This window comes from Mus musculus, chromosome 19 (assembly GCF_000001635.26).
Source record: "Mus musculus strain C57BL/6J chromosome 19, GRCm38.p6 C57BL/6J".
In the NCBI taxonomy this organism is placed as follows: domain Eukaryota; kingdom Metazoa; phylum Chordata; class Mammalia; order Rodentia; family Muridae; genus Mus; species Mus musculus.
The window spans coordinates 53,084,821-53,102,346 of NC_000085.6; the positions used below are offsets into that span (position 1 = coordinate 53,084,821).

At 44.1% G+C, this 17,526-nt stretch overlaps 2 long non-coding RNA genes across 3 annotated transcripts in view; one reads left to right on the forward strand and one right to left on the reverse strand.

Annotated features, from left to right (window-relative positions):
• The window catches only part of Gm30234, a 55,182-nt gene that overhangs the window by 34,105 nt on the left and 3,551 nt on the right, over nt 1–17,526 (reverse strand). The gene's annotated exons all lie outside the window — the stretch shown is intronic.
• On the forward strand, nt 217–3,876 carry Gm41862. Its single transcript, XR_877903.1, has 3 exons — nt 217–383; nt 1,475–1,633; nt 2,983–3,876. It is a non-coding gene; the product is annotated as a predicted gene, 41862 (long non-coding RNA).

A 17,526-nucleotide genomic window follows, 5' to 3' on the forward strand; every position in this document is an offset into this window, starting at 1 on the left:
GGAATGAAACCAGAGAGGGTGCCAGATGGCAGGGTGTGGGAAGTCCCAGGCTGGAAAAGGATGGCCAAGATAAACAATCGACTGGAGGTCTGAAAAATGAATGGGTAAACATCCAGACCAAAGTCAACAGTCATGGAGAAGCCAACCCCAACTCCAAAGCCAGGGAGGTTTTGACACATGAGTTCAGCCCCAAGTACTTGAAAGAACTTGTGCGAATCTGATTCTGAGCCCCCCACCCCCACCCCTACCCACTGCCTTTGAAGGGAGCTTAGGGAGGAGGGGCACACAGCTCTTGTAACACTACAGAGAATGCTAGATTTTAACCATCAGAACTTTCTGTAAGATGAAAATTCCACAAATGACTGCAAGCAGGTTTATACTGAGTAAGTAATTTTAATTGTATGTATGATAGTAGTCGGGTGTTTTTGATTTTTTTAAAAAATCCACTTATGTGAGAGCTATAGATCGGATGCTCACCGGGGGAAGGTGGTGATGTACTGGTGGCTGGGGTTGGGCCATACGTGCATGAATATCTAGCTTAAAGAGTGTTAGTCTCTCTACTCTATTTTTTAAGATCTATTTTACTTTTAATTAAATGTGTGTGGGAGGTTATGTGTTTGGTGGGTAGGGGTGCTATATTGATCCTCTGGAAGTAGAGCTATAGGCACTTCTGAGCCACCTGATATGTGTGCTGGGATCCAGGCTCAGGTACACCTAATTGTTCTGACCCATATCTTGGCTCCTATAATGGAATCTGTAAGATAAAACTAACAGTCATAATAGTAGCATGGTGCTTAGATGATTAATAATTATTCACAATGCCTATTCCCAGTGAGCTATGCTTTACCTATATGTTAGAAATATGTGGCTAAAACCCCAAAGTACTACCAGCTATGCTGGTGAACACCTTTATTCCTGACTGAGGAGGCAGAGGCAGGTAGATTTCTATTAGTTTGAGGACAGCCAGGTCTACATAGCAAACTTCAGGCCAGCAAACACTATATAGTTAGACCATGTCTCAAAAAAATCTAAGACAGAAACAAGATCCAAAGTCTCTCTAAAATACCCAAGGACTCATCTGTAGGTTCTTGTAAAAATAAAAGTAAAAAATAAATAGTTAAATACTTTCTTGCTTCATTGAGCTCTGAAAACTCAAAGGCTTTCTCCCCAAACACGCTACAGTTCTCCCCAAACGTGGCTGGGTCTGTCACAGTAATACCACACATTCTGGTACCAATTTCTGTTTGGGGTTTTCTATTGCTGTGATAAAACACCATGACCATAAGAACTCAGAGAAGAAAGAGTTTCTCTTATGTGACCACATCACAGACCATCTTCCAGGGAAGCCAGAGCAAGAACTCCAGCAGGACAGGAACCTGGAGGCAGGATCTGATGCACATGCAGGCCATGAAAGAGTGTTGCTTACTGTTTTGCTCCCCATGGCTTGCTCAGCCTGGCTTCTTATACCATCCAGGACCACCTATCAGAGGCGGCACAACCTACTGTGGTATAGACCCATGTCTACATCAATATCAATCAAGAAAAATGCATCATGAACCAGGCATGGTGGCACATGCTTTTAACCCCAGCTATTGGGAGGCACAGGCATGTGGATCCCATGAGTTCCATGCAGGTAGGTCTATATAGTGAGTTCTAGTCTAGCCAACACTCTATTGTGAGCCCCTCTATCCCCTGTCTCAGAAGCTTGCTCACAGCACATTTTTTTTTCAACTGAGGTCCTTTCAAGATGGCTCTAACTTGGGTCAAGTTGACACAAATCTAGCACACAGGGACTGAACACCAGCCATGTCCAGCAATGCCGTTGCTACCCATAGAGCCATCTCACCAACCCCTTAATTACTTTTAAGGCATGAGCGATACTAGCTCAAGGTCTGCAAAGAACATTGAGACAGAAAACATTCAAAACAAAACCAGCTGGAGCCAAGCAATAGCTTCTTCCACAGTTGAGTATTTCATGACAAGATATTAATGCTTTCCTGTAAACTCACAAGGGACAGATGGGGGTAATACAATTGCTATAGTTCTCTCGCTATTCTCTGGGTGACCAGATCGTGAGAACTGGGCTCTGCAAACGTTTTAGGTTCGGGAGAAGAGCTGATGGTGTGACTCTAAAAGCTGTTTCAGCAAACCAGTTAGTACCGGCTGTCTGATGACCCTCTTGCTGGTCAGCGCAGTATCGCAGTATCCACTCAGCCAGTGCTACAGTAGGGAAGCGTCCAGCACGCCGTCCCAGAAACCTCTCTGCTGCCAGCCTTCCCTCACTGACTTCATTCATTTCCTCTCCGAGTTCTGGGAAGACTGGGGTTTTCTTGTTTATTTGGTTGGTCTTCTCAATCCCTGATAAATTTGAATTAAAGTCACTCTCTGGTGTGCGCAAAGTGTTTAGAAATCCTTGTTTAAACTAGAATAAGTGATTCAGCTTTGAAAGTACTACACAATCAGCATTTTCTGACCGGCAAAGGACCCCAGATCCTGTGCGACCAAAGGCGGTGTTTATATAACAACAAAAAGCCTGGCGGGCCTTTGCTCTCGTTGGGGGCTGGGTAGAAATGCCGGACCATCCCTCTACTGCGCAGTTGGCACAATGTGACCGCCACTACACAACCGCCCTTAGGTTGCACCCTGTTAGCCTGTGTACTGTCGCGTTGTTTTTGATGCCTGAAGAGTCGGATAATGCCTGCACAGCTTGCTCAGAACGGGAAGGCGGGTTGTGGGCCCGGCTGCTCTGCTTTCTGGGCCCAAATCAATTATGCTCTAATCAGGACTGTTTCCGGAACTCGGCTGACTGAGGGAGGGTTCAGAACGAAAAGGAAAAATTGCTATTTCTCCCCAGATCTTGTTTGCATTAGCAGACTCCATCTGAGACACATCCTGTTTGACCCCTGGTGTGTCCGGGGAGGGGACTGTTGTGTTTGACTTGACTGTCACTGATCTGAGGCCCTTTTTCTTCTTCTTTTTCAGGAAAAGCTCACATGATTCTTAAACCGTTGTCACCATCCTCATTCTGGAAGGATACCCCGGGCAAGCTTTTCGTGTTTCTCAAAGAGTCGTTCCTGGTGCAAGAGAACCCTCAGGGCATTTGTTCAAAACTCAGGTTTTGGCACAGTTCTAAGAAGATGCGAGCCTAATGAACTACCCAAATAATTCTGAACAGCAGCCAAGATAGGGAGCATCCGTCAGGGTGAGAACTGCTCAGCCCCCATCTTCCTCTTTCTACCAGACAGACTAGGCTTCCCTGTGTATGATCTACTGCTGGAGAAATGCTTTCTTTGTCTTTCTCTTTCTCTCTTTTTTTTCTTTCTTTCCTTCTTCTTCCCTCCCACACCCCTGGTTTTCAAGACATGGTTTCTCTATGTAACCTTGGCTGCCCTGGAACTCACTCTGTAGACCCAGCGGGTCTCCAACTGTCAGCCCTGCCTCTACTTCCCGAGAGCTGGGATTAAAGTCATATGCCACCACATTTGGCAAAGTTACATCTTTCTAAAGGTATCATGTATTGTTTGTCAGGCATTTACTGTTCAATATATTCATTTTAGAATTTTAATATGTAATACTCCCTGTACAAAACTCAAGATATACATACAATAACTCCCTCATTGAGTATGAGGGAAGTCTCTCTCACTTCTCCAACAGTTCTTGTCCCCAAGTTCTCAGTCTTTAAACAAAAGAAACCTCTGAGTGTACAGGCAAATAAATTACATTTAAAAACCACTCTTTGTATGGGAGGTAGCATTTCACTTCAGAGCATTTGATTTGGCCTGTTTGGCTAGAAGGTACCTGTGATGGGTCAATTCATGTTCCAAACAGTGCAATCTTTTTTGTTTGTTTGTTTGTTTGTTTGTTTGTTTTTGTTTTGTTTTTCGAGACAGGGTTTCTCTGTGTGGTCCTGACTGTCCTGGAACTCACTCTGTAGACCAGGCTGGCCTGCCTCTTCGTCTGCGTCTGCCTCTCTGCCTCTCTGCCTCTCTGCCTCTCTGCCTCTCTGCCTCTCTGCCTCTCTGCTTCTCTGCCTCTCAAGTGCTGGGTCAAAAAGAGAAACATCTGGGTCTCATGTTGTCCAGGATGGCTTAAAACTTGCTGGCAGCCGGGAGTAGTGGCACACGCCTTTAATCCCAGCACTCGGGAGGCAGAGGCAGGTGGATTTCTGAGTTCAAGACCAGCATGGTCTACAGAGTGAGTTCCAGGACAGCCAGGGTTATACAGAGAAACCCTGTCTCAGAAAACCAAAACAACAACAAAAAACAAAAAACAAAAAAACAAAAAAACAAACTTGCTGGCAACCTTGACCTCCTGATCCTCCTGCCGTGACCTCCTAGGTGCTGGGATTCCAGTCATGCACATAGTGTGTGCAGTACTGCAGACTGAATTCATGCCGAGCCAACACTTAATCAATTGAGCTACATCCCTAATCTTATTTATTTACTCTTAAAAAGAAAAAAAAAAGTGCACCATCTGGGACTAACAACAGTTTTGTGTCACAGAAGATAAGAAAGTATGTGTGTACTGAGGTGCAAGGTTTACAGCGGGACGGTAGAGACACAGGGCACTTTATGGCTCCATCAGCGTGCGTGTCACCCTTGCACAGGAGCCATGCCTAGCTCTTCTGCATTGTTCCAGTGACAGTACAGGTGCTGCTGAAGCAGGCAGTGATAATTAAATCACCAACCCTGGCACACTCATTAGCTCTCACTCAGTCACATGATATAAGTTCACTTAGCACCCACTACATGCAGGGGGCAATCATGTAGAAGGCTAGAAGAAACATCTTGATTCGTTTAGTCTCAAGCTATAAGGTCACTTGACAGCATATGTACTCTTCAAATGCAGGAATAACTCGCAAGGGGGACTAAACATGTAAACAGACCACGAAATAAAAACTCTTAAAATTTAAAATTTCTGTTAATCAGATCTGGTCTGGGGACATACTTCAGTTAACAGAGTGCTTGGTTAACATGCGGGGAGACCTGGGTCAGACTCCCAACATCACACAGACTGGCATGGTGCCACTCTGGTCTCGGCTATAGGGTCAGCTGAGGACCAGCCTGGGATACAAAATTCCTCTTCCGAGCCGGGCAGTGGTGGCACACGCCTTTCATCCCAGCACTTGGGAGGCAGAGGCAGGTGGATTTCTGAGTTCGAGGCCAGCCTGGTCTACAGAGTGAGTTCCAGGACAGCCAGGGCTATACAGAGGAACCCTGTCTCAAAACAAACAAACAAACAAAAAACAACAAAAACAAACAAACAAAAAAACCTCCTCTTCAAAAAACGAATCGGATTTGTTCATGATTTCAAGTGGGAAGCAACATCGGTCCCTGTCCCTATTCTACATAGCTGTACATCTGTGACTTACCCACATCCTCGGGGCAGGCAGGGAAAAGGAAGACCTGAGCCCTAATCTGTTCAAAGCTCCTTGGCCTGTGCCGGAAACCCTGGTGTGTGGCCCATGGCTGCACCAGAGAATTTCTCCTGCCGTGTTACGAAGCCTCTGCGCTGTAAGAATAGCAGGAGCCTTCTTACCCTTGAGGCTCAAAGGCGAGCTGTTGCTGGATGCATTCCTGCTGCTCTCCAAGCTGTTTGGCCGCGATGCTGAGGGGCTACATTTAATACAAAGGGCCAGGGACCAGTTAGATCCCGGATTAACAACCAACCCGAGGAAGAAAATACAATCAGTGACTGACTCTACGCCATCTCAGGACGGCATCCCCAGCTAGGAAGGCCCGCAGGGTGCTGTACATACTCTTCTGACACAATGGGCTTCAGCAGCTGAGCGCTAGACACAGCAGAGTCGCCATCCCGGCAGTGATGGGTCTCTATCTGTCACCAGGTCTAAGGCCTCTAGTTTAAAATGAGAGCCAAGCAGATGGCACCATGGAGTTCTAGTACAAAAGTCCATAAGGGCTCCTCTGGGCAACCCAGGGCTGGAGCTTAGAGACTACCTATCTCATTGCCCCAGATTTTCTGGAACGCATGCAAACAGGGATGAGACACTGTTCAAGGCAGCAGGTGCGCATGAGTATGTGAATACAGCAGCGAGTGCCTGAGCATCCTCCTGCAGCTAACCACAGGCAGGGATGCCAGGATGTCAGGAGCAAAGTGACCTCAGTACATATTGTCTTTTCTTTGGTTCCTTTCAGTCACTTGCCTCAAACACCTATCCGCTCTAGTCTGAAGACTCACAGTTCCTATGACAAGGGTGGAGGGACCCAGCACTTGTGACTGCCCGACCAAACAGGGCGATCTTTATCAGTCAAGTTCTCTCTGTTCGTAGCTTTGCTCAGGTATTCTCTTACATCGCCCGCTTGGGTCTCTGAGGCCTGGCTGCAGCTTTCATTAATTTATTCATTCATTCATTCATTCATTCATTCATCCGTCCATTTGTGAAGAGACTAAAAGAAGCACTACACTACAAGATTCCTACTCAAACTCCCTCTGTAGACCAGGCTGGCCTGGAACTCACAGATATCCTCCTGTTTCTACAACCAGAATGTGTGCCACCAAGCTGGGCTTCCTTGGGTTTGTTTGAGACAGAATCAAAGAGAAGTAAGGAAGAGAGGGATTTATTGACTGTGAGAAAGGGTGCTTAGAAGATGAGGGAGGAGGCGCTTCCGTGAGAATCACAGGAACAGCATCGCGAGCGTAGAATACATTTTAAATTGCCATTCTGAAGACAAGGGTGGAGTCTTGAACTATCCTGCTCTGTCTTCCTTGCCCATGGAGGGAGCCACTCATTTGTCCAGCATGATCCGTATTGCATGCTGCGTTCATATCACAGAGGGAGAAAGAGAAAGAGAAGATGCGAGAGAACAATCACACGATGAGAGTACAAGTCATCTGTTGTGGCTAGTTTTATTGAAACTCTCTTGTGCGTGCTAAATGATGGTGACGTTATCATAGGTCTGCATGTGCGGGGAAAACAATGTCTATGGGGCCCAGTAGCTTCCCTCCCTTCAGACGCCTACTACAAGCCTTGGGCTTCTACTGTTTATGAGAAAGAAATGGAGTTTTTGAGAGAGTATAGCTGAGCTCTTTATAGTGTTCAGAAATTACAGACAGAGGATTCAAAAGAATCTTTCACACAACTTTTGTTGGGGGGCATTCACCAGAGAACACTTCTTGAACATCGGTTTAAGCCAATAGAAAGTCTTTACCAGCCGGTCAACAACTCCCCTGAGTGTTTGGTGTCCCAGTGTAGCACTGACCCTTTGTCAGAGCGAGCTTTTAAGCACACAAAAAAATGTCACTATTGTTTTTGAAATATAGTGCGCCAGGGGGTATCCTTATCGGGCCCACACCAAGGCGTGCCCGCTGAGAAATTATGTCATGCATCGGACATGGTGTAAATTTGGGGTTATGAGGAGGGGAGAAGAGTGAGGACCTGGGAAGGGATAGAGGCAGGCAAGTGGACATGTAGACAGACAGACAGACAGATGGGAGCAGAGCCATGAGGGCTGAGAGAGGACTTCAAGGGCAGTGGGGAAACAGGAAGGAGGATAGACAGAGAGCTGCTGACTGAGTGGCGGGCAGGTCCTTTTATATGCAGTACACACAGTGGGCCACTTCTTAAGCAATTGCTAGGCCCCTGAGGGCAGGCCAGCTGAATGCTTGCATACTGACCCTGATTTGACACACTTCAGTTAACAAGAACAGTTAGCCACAAGCAGAACCAGAGAAGCCAAAGAGCAAGGTTAGTGCATTCCGAGACTTTCCTGTAACTGTGGGCTTGGATGGCTCGGGCCTTTGTTTTCATTTTGGCAGGCGGTGCTGTCCGCATGCTGAGTTTTACAGCCTGGACGGTACTTCCCTATGGAGTCAGCTAAGTCTGTACTAAATTTATTTTTATTTTGTGGGTGCTTGGCCTATATGTATGCATTTGTGACCCTGTGTAGGTCAGAAGAAGGTGCCAGAGTCCCTGAAACTGGAGCTGTAGGTGGTTGTAAGCTGCCACATAGGTGCTGGGAATTGAACGTGGACCCTTGCAAGAGCAGAAAATGCTCTTAACTGCTGAGCTGTTGCTTTAGCTCCAAAGGATTATCTCTTCCTCCTCCTCCTCCTCCTCCTCCTTCTTTACCTCTTCTTCCTCTTCCTCCTCCTCCATCTCTTCCTCCTCCTTCTCCCCCTCCTCTTCCTCCTTTTCTTTTGCTTGCCCAACAGCTTTTGTCACTAAGAATCTCTGCTTGCTTTGATATTGAAGCACATGGTACCTAGCTTCAAGAAAGCTTCAAGCCTTGGATGTAGCTCGGTGGGTAGAGTATTCGTTAGCATGCATGAGGCCCTGGTTTTGTTGTGTGGTCCCTCCAGGGGTCACCACCAGCAGAGAACAAACCACGAAGAGGTGAGAATTAAAACTCACCACAGCCAGACTTGGCCAGTCAGACTGGATCCAAACTTCTAGAGAGTCTGAAACCATAGTTCATTTTTCTTACATATCTAAACACTGTACCTTTTCCACTTGATAATTATCACACACACAAAAGAAAAAGTTAGAAGAAGAGGAGGAGCTAGAGAAGTTATTCACTGATTAGTAGCCCTTGCTGGAGGTAGAAGAAAGATGTCTGTAAGTTCAAGGGCTCTCTGGAATGTCTACATAGTGACAGATAGCCAGGGCTATAGAATGAGATCTGCCGGAGGTGGGGGGGGGGGGGAGGAAATGAACTTGCTGCTGTTCTAAGATATGGGTTTGGTTCCAAGCATCTTTATCAGATGGTTCACAACCAACTGTAATTCCAGTGCCAGGAGATTCGATGCCTACTACTGGCCTCTGACTACAACCTTCTCACTGTTGGCCAGGCACCACCCTCCCTCTGATTCTAGTTTTGCCTACAACATTCCCCTGGGCTCTGTGGCGGAGTCCTTATTAACCCCTCCAGGCAAGGAACCCTGCTGCCTTATCTTAAGTGGCCCAGCTCTGGGTCATTTCTCTGCCTGCAATAATCCCTCAGGTTCAAGGCTTCAGGTGCTCATCATCTAACCTTTACGACCGCAGCAGGGGAGTGTCTGTTCCTGCTTCATTCTCACTTTAGCCAAGGGAAACTGACTCAGAGAAAGCAGCATCTTATCTCATAATGGAACTAGGATTCAAACTCAGAATTGATGCTCGGTGCTACTTTTATTTATTATATAATGTACTGTATAATATATAAACTATATTGTCTATTATATAATTATGTATTATTATATAATGTATACTTATTAAATTATTGCTGATTATTAGTATTAGAGGGATGTATCATTAATATTTCATAGACTGGAAAAATTTTAAATCTACTTTGGGGCTCTGGTTTGCAGCTAGCAAATATGTGTGTATTTATGTATATGTGTGAGTGTGGGTGAGTGTGCACATGAATGCACACCCGTCAGGCCATTACAGATATCTAAATATCACTATCACTTAGTTTGTATTCAAATTCTCCAAGGGCACTGATACAGAATTCCCATAACTGATACATAATTCCATCTGCAGATAGAGATGGCTTTCTGGATTCCGAGTCAATGTACCATGCTTGCCCCATGTTGCAGTATGCTACTCATTTCTGAGTAAGTGATTGGGGGAAAGCCCAGTGGACAGTGCTAAGCAAGACTAGTCATCAGACCTAAGACCAAAGTGAACAGTGAGCACATGACGGGTAAAGAGGACAGAAGCCGAGGGGAAATGGTCTGTGGCTGAGAGCTTAAAGTAGTCCACTCTCCTTGGAAGGCAGAGCTCTCTCAGCCCTCTGTCTCCTTGTCCTCTTCCTCTTCAAGATTCATCTTTCGTTTGAGTTATGTGTTTATATTGGACATGAACATATGAATTCAGGTGCCTATGGAAGCAAGAAGTCAGATCCTCTGGAGGTAGAGACACAAGTGCTGGGATTCAAAGTCAGGCCTCTACAAGAGCAGCCAGTGCTCCCAACCACTGAGCCAACTCTCCAGCCCATGCAAACTGTCCAGGTTGCATGTCTTGTCGATTCCGCTGAAAGTCGGGTGTCAATCTGAAGGCTCCCCACAAAAAAAAAAAAAAAATGGAGGCTCAGAGAGGCAAGGCTGTGGAGGCTCTGAGGTGAGACAGTCCTGATTCTGGCAGCTATCATCAGCACATCTGCGGGCAAGTTGCTTAATCATGCTGAGCCTGAGTGGAAACTGTGAAGATAATGATTATGAGGATAATAACCACACCTACTGTATAGCACATCTAGGGCATTGTGCCAACAGGAGTATCAGTTGATAAATAGCTTTTATTGTCACTAGGGGTTCTTAGAGAATCGGACCTTAGGAAGGTGTAAGCATTATTTCAATAAGCCCTTTTTTCATTTTGGAATGATTTTCATCTACAGAAAGTTACAAAGGTAATGTAGAGTTTCCTGTATGCCCCCTTTTCAAATGCTGACATCTTAACATTAGCATGGTTCATTCCGTTATAACAACAACAACAACAACAAAAAAAAAACAACCTTGGTACCTTATCATTGACTAAACTCATTTTATTCAGGCTGCAATCTAAATGATCACATTTCATACAACAGAATTTTTTTAAGTTAACACAATAATCATCATTAATCAATTAGTGTACCTGTTGATAAGATCCTCTCATACCTTTCAGAAACACTTGAGAGTTCCCACAAAACCATTTATTCTCTTAAGGAGCTTCTAAAAAATTATACACACACATATACACATACACACACACACTAACATACATACATACATACATGCATGCATACATATAGTGCTAGAGAGATGGCTCAGCAGTTAGAGATCTTGTTGTTCTTATAGGGGACCCAGGTCCAGTTCCAGTACCCACATGGTGGATCACAACCATCCTAAACTCCAGTTCCAGGGAGTCTTATGCCCTCATCTGACCTCCATGGGCCATGAAAACAAAAAAAAACAAACAAAAAAAAAATTAAATGAAAAAAAAAGTGCTGGTCTCTTAATTGTCACAACAAATCCTCACATAGCTAATGAAATAGATTTGGCCAGCATCTGCTTGAATTATCACAGCATTAATTTATTCAGATTTGGCCCAGCAAGATGGCTTAGCAGGATAAAAGCACTTGCTACCACTCCAGAGTGCTATCCCCAAGACCACAGGGTAGAAGGAGAGAAGCAACTCTCACAAGTCTCCTCTGACTGCTGCACATAATCATAGCAGATGCACATCTGCACACAAGTGCACACAAAAACACACATACTCCATAGATATAGATATAGATATAGATAGATATAGATATAGATAGATATAGATATAGATAGATAGACAAACAGATAGAGATAGGTAGATAGATAGGTAGATAGATAGATAGATAGATAGATAGATAGATAGATAGATAGATAGATAGATAGGCAGATAGATAGATAGGCAGATAGGTAGATAGGCAGATAGATAGATAGGTAGATAGATAGGTAGATAGATAGATAGATAGATAGATAGATAGATAGATAGATAGATAGATAGATAGATAGATAGATAGGTAGGTAGGTAGGTAGATAGATAGATAGATAGATAGATAGATAGATAGATAGATAGATAGGTAGGTAGGTAGGTAGGTAGGTAGGTAGGTAGGTAGGTAGGTAGATAGATAGATAGATAGATAGATAGATAGATAGATAGATAGATAGATAGATAAATAGGTAGATAGATGTGATTGTGGCGGTTTGAATGATAAATGGTCTCCCATAGGCTTACATATTTGATCACTTGGCCCCTAATTGGTGCTGTTTGGGAAGGTTCTGGAACCTTTAAGGTGTGAGCCTTGCGGAGGAAGTGTAGCACTGAGGTTGGGCTTTGAAATGTATAATTGCACCCCATCTCCTTCCTGCTTCCCGTGCTTTTCTTTCTCAAGTTGCTTTTGGCCATGATATTTTATCCCAGCAACAGAAAAGTGACAAATACAGTAAGAAAACATGAAAGCAATATTGTTTGACTTCGCATAACCTTCTTCTCCCAAGTGACACAGCATCTGACACATAGTAGGTATCCAAAAAATGTGCAAAAAGTGCATTCGTGTCCCCTCTTAGCTTGGTCTGCTTATACACAGTGGCATTTCCCACGGAGTCGGCCCTGTTTTGAATGATCTCTTTAGAGCTTAGCTATGTCTCCACACATAGAACCTGTTTGTACAAGACTAGACAGAATCCGAGCAAATAAGATTTACTGTTCGGCGAGCCACTCATCTCACTGCTGTCTTTCACACAGCAAGGCTTATCCCTGGGAAGGAGATTGATTGCCATGTTGAAAATAAATGTTTTACTCTCATCTCTGAAGAAAAAAAAAGAAATATTCATGTGTACAAATTCAATTTCTGGGAAGCTGCAGCAGTTACTGTTTCTAATAAGAAAAAAAAAACGTATTAAGCACAAATGATGAGAATCACCAGGGCCACCGTGCCAATGAGAGAGACTGGTAAGAAAGTCTGGCTTACCAGGCACTTCCTGGCATGACCATGTGGGTCTACATCAGCCCTGATGGACCTTAGCACTCCACAGATATGTCTTTCTCCACCTGTACTGACTGCAGCACCATCGTAAGTCATGAGGCAACCATTTATTCTCCTCAGAGCACACACTAGGTAACAGCCATAAACTATCCACTAGATCACTGTGGTTGCAAGTGCTCCCCGTGGAGTACAGATTTACCTAGAAGCTTGTGAGGACTGAAGAATTTGAGGGCAGAGACCAAAGCTCAGTTGGTAAAATGCTCGCCTACAATGCACGAAGGCCTGGGTTCAGCGCCCAGTGCCACATAAAACCAGATATGGTGATGCACACCTGAAACTCCAGCATGTGGAAGGCGCGGGCAGGAGGGTCAGAAGCTCATGATGACGCTAGACGTCATAGTGAACTAGAGTCTGTGGGCCAGGACACTGTCTCAGAAACACACACACACACACACACACACACACACACACACACGCATAAAAAGCAAAGTAATTGTTACAGACAGTCCTCCGAGTATTGGACAGACTGCTGAGCCTATGTGCCTGCTGCCTCTTCCTCAGGGAAACTGAGATAACAAAAATAATGACCTGCCTCCAGTGGTCGCTGGGGTAGTCAAGTGTTTCTGATGGTCACTGCCCGCTTGTACGTCACCAGCCCTCATACACGGGTTCCTGAAAACACAACCCAGTGGCAGAGAATTTCAGAAGGGCAGAGTGTCGGGCACGATATAACCTGAAATAGGTTGATTAAAGAAGAGACGTAAGCAAAACGCTGGCACAACCCATAAGGACAGAAATTATTTGTGACTATGGTGAAGGGTGTCGCTTCCCTAATTTCTTTCTCAGCCTGTTTATCCTTTGAGTAGAGGAAGGCTACTGATTTGTTTGAGTTAATTTTATATTCAGCCACTTTGCTGAAGTTGTTTATCAGGTTTAGGAGATCTCTGGTGGAATTTTTGGGGTCACTTAAGTATACGATCATATCATCTGCAAATAGCAATATTTTTACTCCTTCTTTTCCAATTCGTATCCCTTTGACCTCCTTGTGTTGTCAAATGGCTCTGACTAGGATATTGAATAGGTAGGGAGAGAGTGGGCAGGCTTGTCTAGTTTCTGATTTTAGTGGGTTGCTTCAACTTTCTCTCCATTTAGTTTGATGTTGCTACTGGTTTGCTGTAGATTGCTTTTACTATGTTTCGGTATGGGCCTTGAATTCCTGTTCTTTCCAAGACTTTTATCATGAAGGGGAGTTGAATTTTGTCAAATGTTTTCTGAGCATCTAATGAGATGATCATGTGGTTATTGTCTTTGTATTTGTTTATATAGTGGATTACATTGATGGATTTCAATATATTGAACCATCCCTGCATCCCTGGGATGAAGCCTACTTGATCATGATGGATAATGGTTTTTATGTGTTCTTGAATTTGGTTTGTGAGAATTCTACTGAGTACTTTTGCATCAATACTCATAAGTGAATTTGGTCTGAAGTTCTTTCTTTGTTGGGTCTTTGTGTGGTGTAGGTATGAGTATAATTATGGCTTCATAGAACAAATTGGATAGTGTTCCTTCTATGTCTATTTTGTGGGATACTTGGTGTGACTCTAACCAAGCAAGTGAAAGATCTGTATGACAAGAACTTCAAGTCTCTGAACAAATAGAAGAAGATCTAAGCAGATGGAAAGATCTTCCATGCTCATGGATTGACAGGATTAATATAATAAAAATGACCATCTTGCCAAAAGCAATCAATAGGTTCAGTGCAATCCCCACCAAAATTCTAACTCAATACTTCATAGAGTTGGAAAGAGCAATTTGCAAATTCATTTGGAATAACAGGATAGTGAAAACTATTCTCAACAATAAAAGAACTTCTGGGGGAGTCACCATGCCTTATCTCAAGCTGTATTACAGAGCAATCGTGATAAAAACTGCATGGTATTGATAGAGAGACAGGCAAGTAGATCAACAGAAAAGAGTTGAAGACCCAGAAATGAACCCACACACCTATGGTCACTTGATCTTCGACAAAGGAGCTAAAACCATCCAGTGGAAAGAAGACAGCATTTTTAACAAATGGTGCTGGTTCAACTGGCGGTCAGCATGTAGAAGAATGCAAATCAATCTATTCTTATCCCCTTGTACGAAGCTCATGTCCAAGTGGATCAAGGACCTCCACATAAAGCCAGATGCACTGAATCTAATGGAAGAGAAACTGGGGAAGAGCCTCGAACACATGGGCACAGGGGAAATTTTCCTGAACAAAACACCAATGGCTTATGCTCTGAGATCAACAATAGCCAAATGGGACCTCATAAAATTGCAAAGGAAAGTCCTCTCAATAAGACAAAACGGCAACCCACAGATTGGGAAAGATCTGTACCAATTCTACATCCAATAGAGGGCTAATATCCAATATATACAAAGAACTCAAGAAGTTAGACTCCAGAGAACCAAATAACCCTATTAAAAATGGGGTACAGAGCTAAACAAAGAATTCTCAACTGAGGAATATCGAATGGCTGAGAAGCACCTAAAGAATTGTTCAACATTCTTAGTCATCAGGGAAATGCAAACCAAAACTACCCTGAGATTCCACCTTACACCAGTCAGAATGGCTAAGATCAAAAACTTAGGTGACAGCAGATACTGGCAAGGATGTGGAGAAAGAAAAGCACTCCTCCATTGCTGGTGGGATTGCAAGCTGGTACAACCATTGTGGAAATCAGTCTGGTGGTTCCTCAGAAAATTGGACATAGTACTATCTGAGGACCAAGCTATACCACTCCTGGGCATATACCCAGAAGATGCTACAACATATAACAAGGACACATGCTCCACTATGCGCATAGCAGTCTTATTTATAGTAGCCAGAAGCTGGAAAGAACCCAGATGTCCTTCAACAAGGAATGGATACAGAAAATGTGGTACATTTACATAATGGAGTACTACTCAGCTATTAAAAACAATGACTTCATGAAATTCTTAGGCAAAATAGATGGAATTAGAAAATATCATCCTGGGCTGGAGAGATGGCTCAGTGGTTAACAGCACCGACTGCTCTTCCAAAGGTCCTGAGTTCAAATCCCAGCAACCACCTGGTGACTCACAACCACCCATAATGAGATCTGACACCCTCTTCTGGTGCATCTGAAGACAGCTACAGTGTACTGTATAATAAATAAATAGAATAAATAAATAAATCTTTTTTAAAAAAAGAAAATATCATCCTGAGTGAGGTAACTCATTCACAAAAGAACACACATGGTATGCACTCACTGATAAGTGGATATTAGCCCAAAAGCTCGGAGTAATCAAGGTACAATTCACAGACCACACGAAGCTCAAGAAGAATAAAGACCAAAGTGTGAATGCTTTGATCCTTCTTAGAAGGGGGGACAAAATACTCAAGGGAGGAAATACTGAGACAAAGTGTGGAGCAGAGACTGAAGGAAAGGCCATCCGAAAACTGCCCAAGGAGGGATCCATCCCATCTGCAGACACTAAACCCAGACAGTATTACAGATGCCAAGAAATGCTTGCTGACAGGAGCCTGATATAGCTGTCTCCTGAGAAGCTCTTCCAGAGCCTGACAAATACAGAGACAGATACACACAGCCAACCTTTGGACTGAACATGGGGTCCCCAGTGGAGAAGTTAGAGAAAGGACTGAAGGAATTAAGAGGTTTGCAACCCATAGGAAGAACAACTATATCAAACAACCAGAACCCTCAGAGCTCCCAGGGACTAAATCACTAACCAGAGTACAAATGGAGGGACCCATGGCTCCAGCCACATATGTAGCAAAGGATGGCCTTATAGGACATCAATGGAAGGAGAGGTCCTTGGTCCTGGGAAGGCTTGATGCCCCAGTGTATAGGAATGCCAGGGCGGAGAGGCTGGAGTGGGGAGGGGTGATAGGGGGTTTCCGGAGGGGAAACCAGGAAAGGTTTGAAATGTGTATAAAGTATCCAATTAAAAAAAAAAAGAAAGAAAGAAAAGAAATACCCCAAACAAGTACATTTGAGAGCTCTACCTCTTGGTTTCTCTAGCCCCTGGACCCCACACAATCCTTGTTTGAATGTCACTGGGGCCAAGAGATTCTCCAAGACCGTGAACTCCTCCAGAGCTTTCTGATGATAAAGGAAATGAAATGTGAATTTGAACATAGGAGTGCTTTTAAGAACCTGAAGTCAGTTGTATATTCGAAACCACTGAGATTTCTAAGCATACAGAGGGGCCCAGCTACTTGAGGATCAAGCCGGCCATGCAGCTGTGCCAACAGAAGCGACCGTGTGCATCCGAGAGCAAAGGTCACCTTCGCAATGTTTGTTTAGTTATCAGTTGGCCAAGATTGCCAAAATGTCAGGCTCCTCTTATTACACTGAGTTTTACTTTACTAATTTCATTTCATTTTATTTTACTTTTTGATGAACTTTTGACCCAAATTCCTTTTCCAATGTTCTGTCATTTAGTGCAAAGCCATTAACAACTGGTTAAAAACACACGCGTGTGCACATAGCCTCGTATATTACATTTCCAAGCCAATTGAATTACAGGAGGAACCAATTTGGAAAGTTATTAAATTAAAACCCTAGAAGAGAGATGGGTTTTTATTGTTAATGGTTGGCATGACAACTTGATGTGCTGGAGAGTGAGATGTGCTGAGCCCTCCTCGTTGGAGACTTTGACAAGCTCAAGGCCAGGGCTCTGCCTCTAAATCTTGTTGCCAAGGTAATGCAGCATAGGCCAGAATCTGCTGAAAGGAATACCTCAGACATCTCATGCCAGCAGGAGCTATCTGATTAAAAGAGAGCTTTAAACAGAAAAAGAAACACTATTTTTGCAAACCCCAGAGATATTGGGAAAATGACCAGCAGGGAACCTGAATGGGAAGAGGCCAGTGGGTGGGTGCCACACAGTAACTAAACAACAGGGTCTGCTTTAGGAGCAGAAGGCTGGTGGAGTGTGAGGGCCCTCGGACAGGAATTCCAGGCTTCCAGGCCATCTTGCCTGTGACACGATACCACCCTAATTTGCCTCTCTGGCTCAAGTTCAGTAGAATAATTGTGTGAGCCCTAGGCACTGT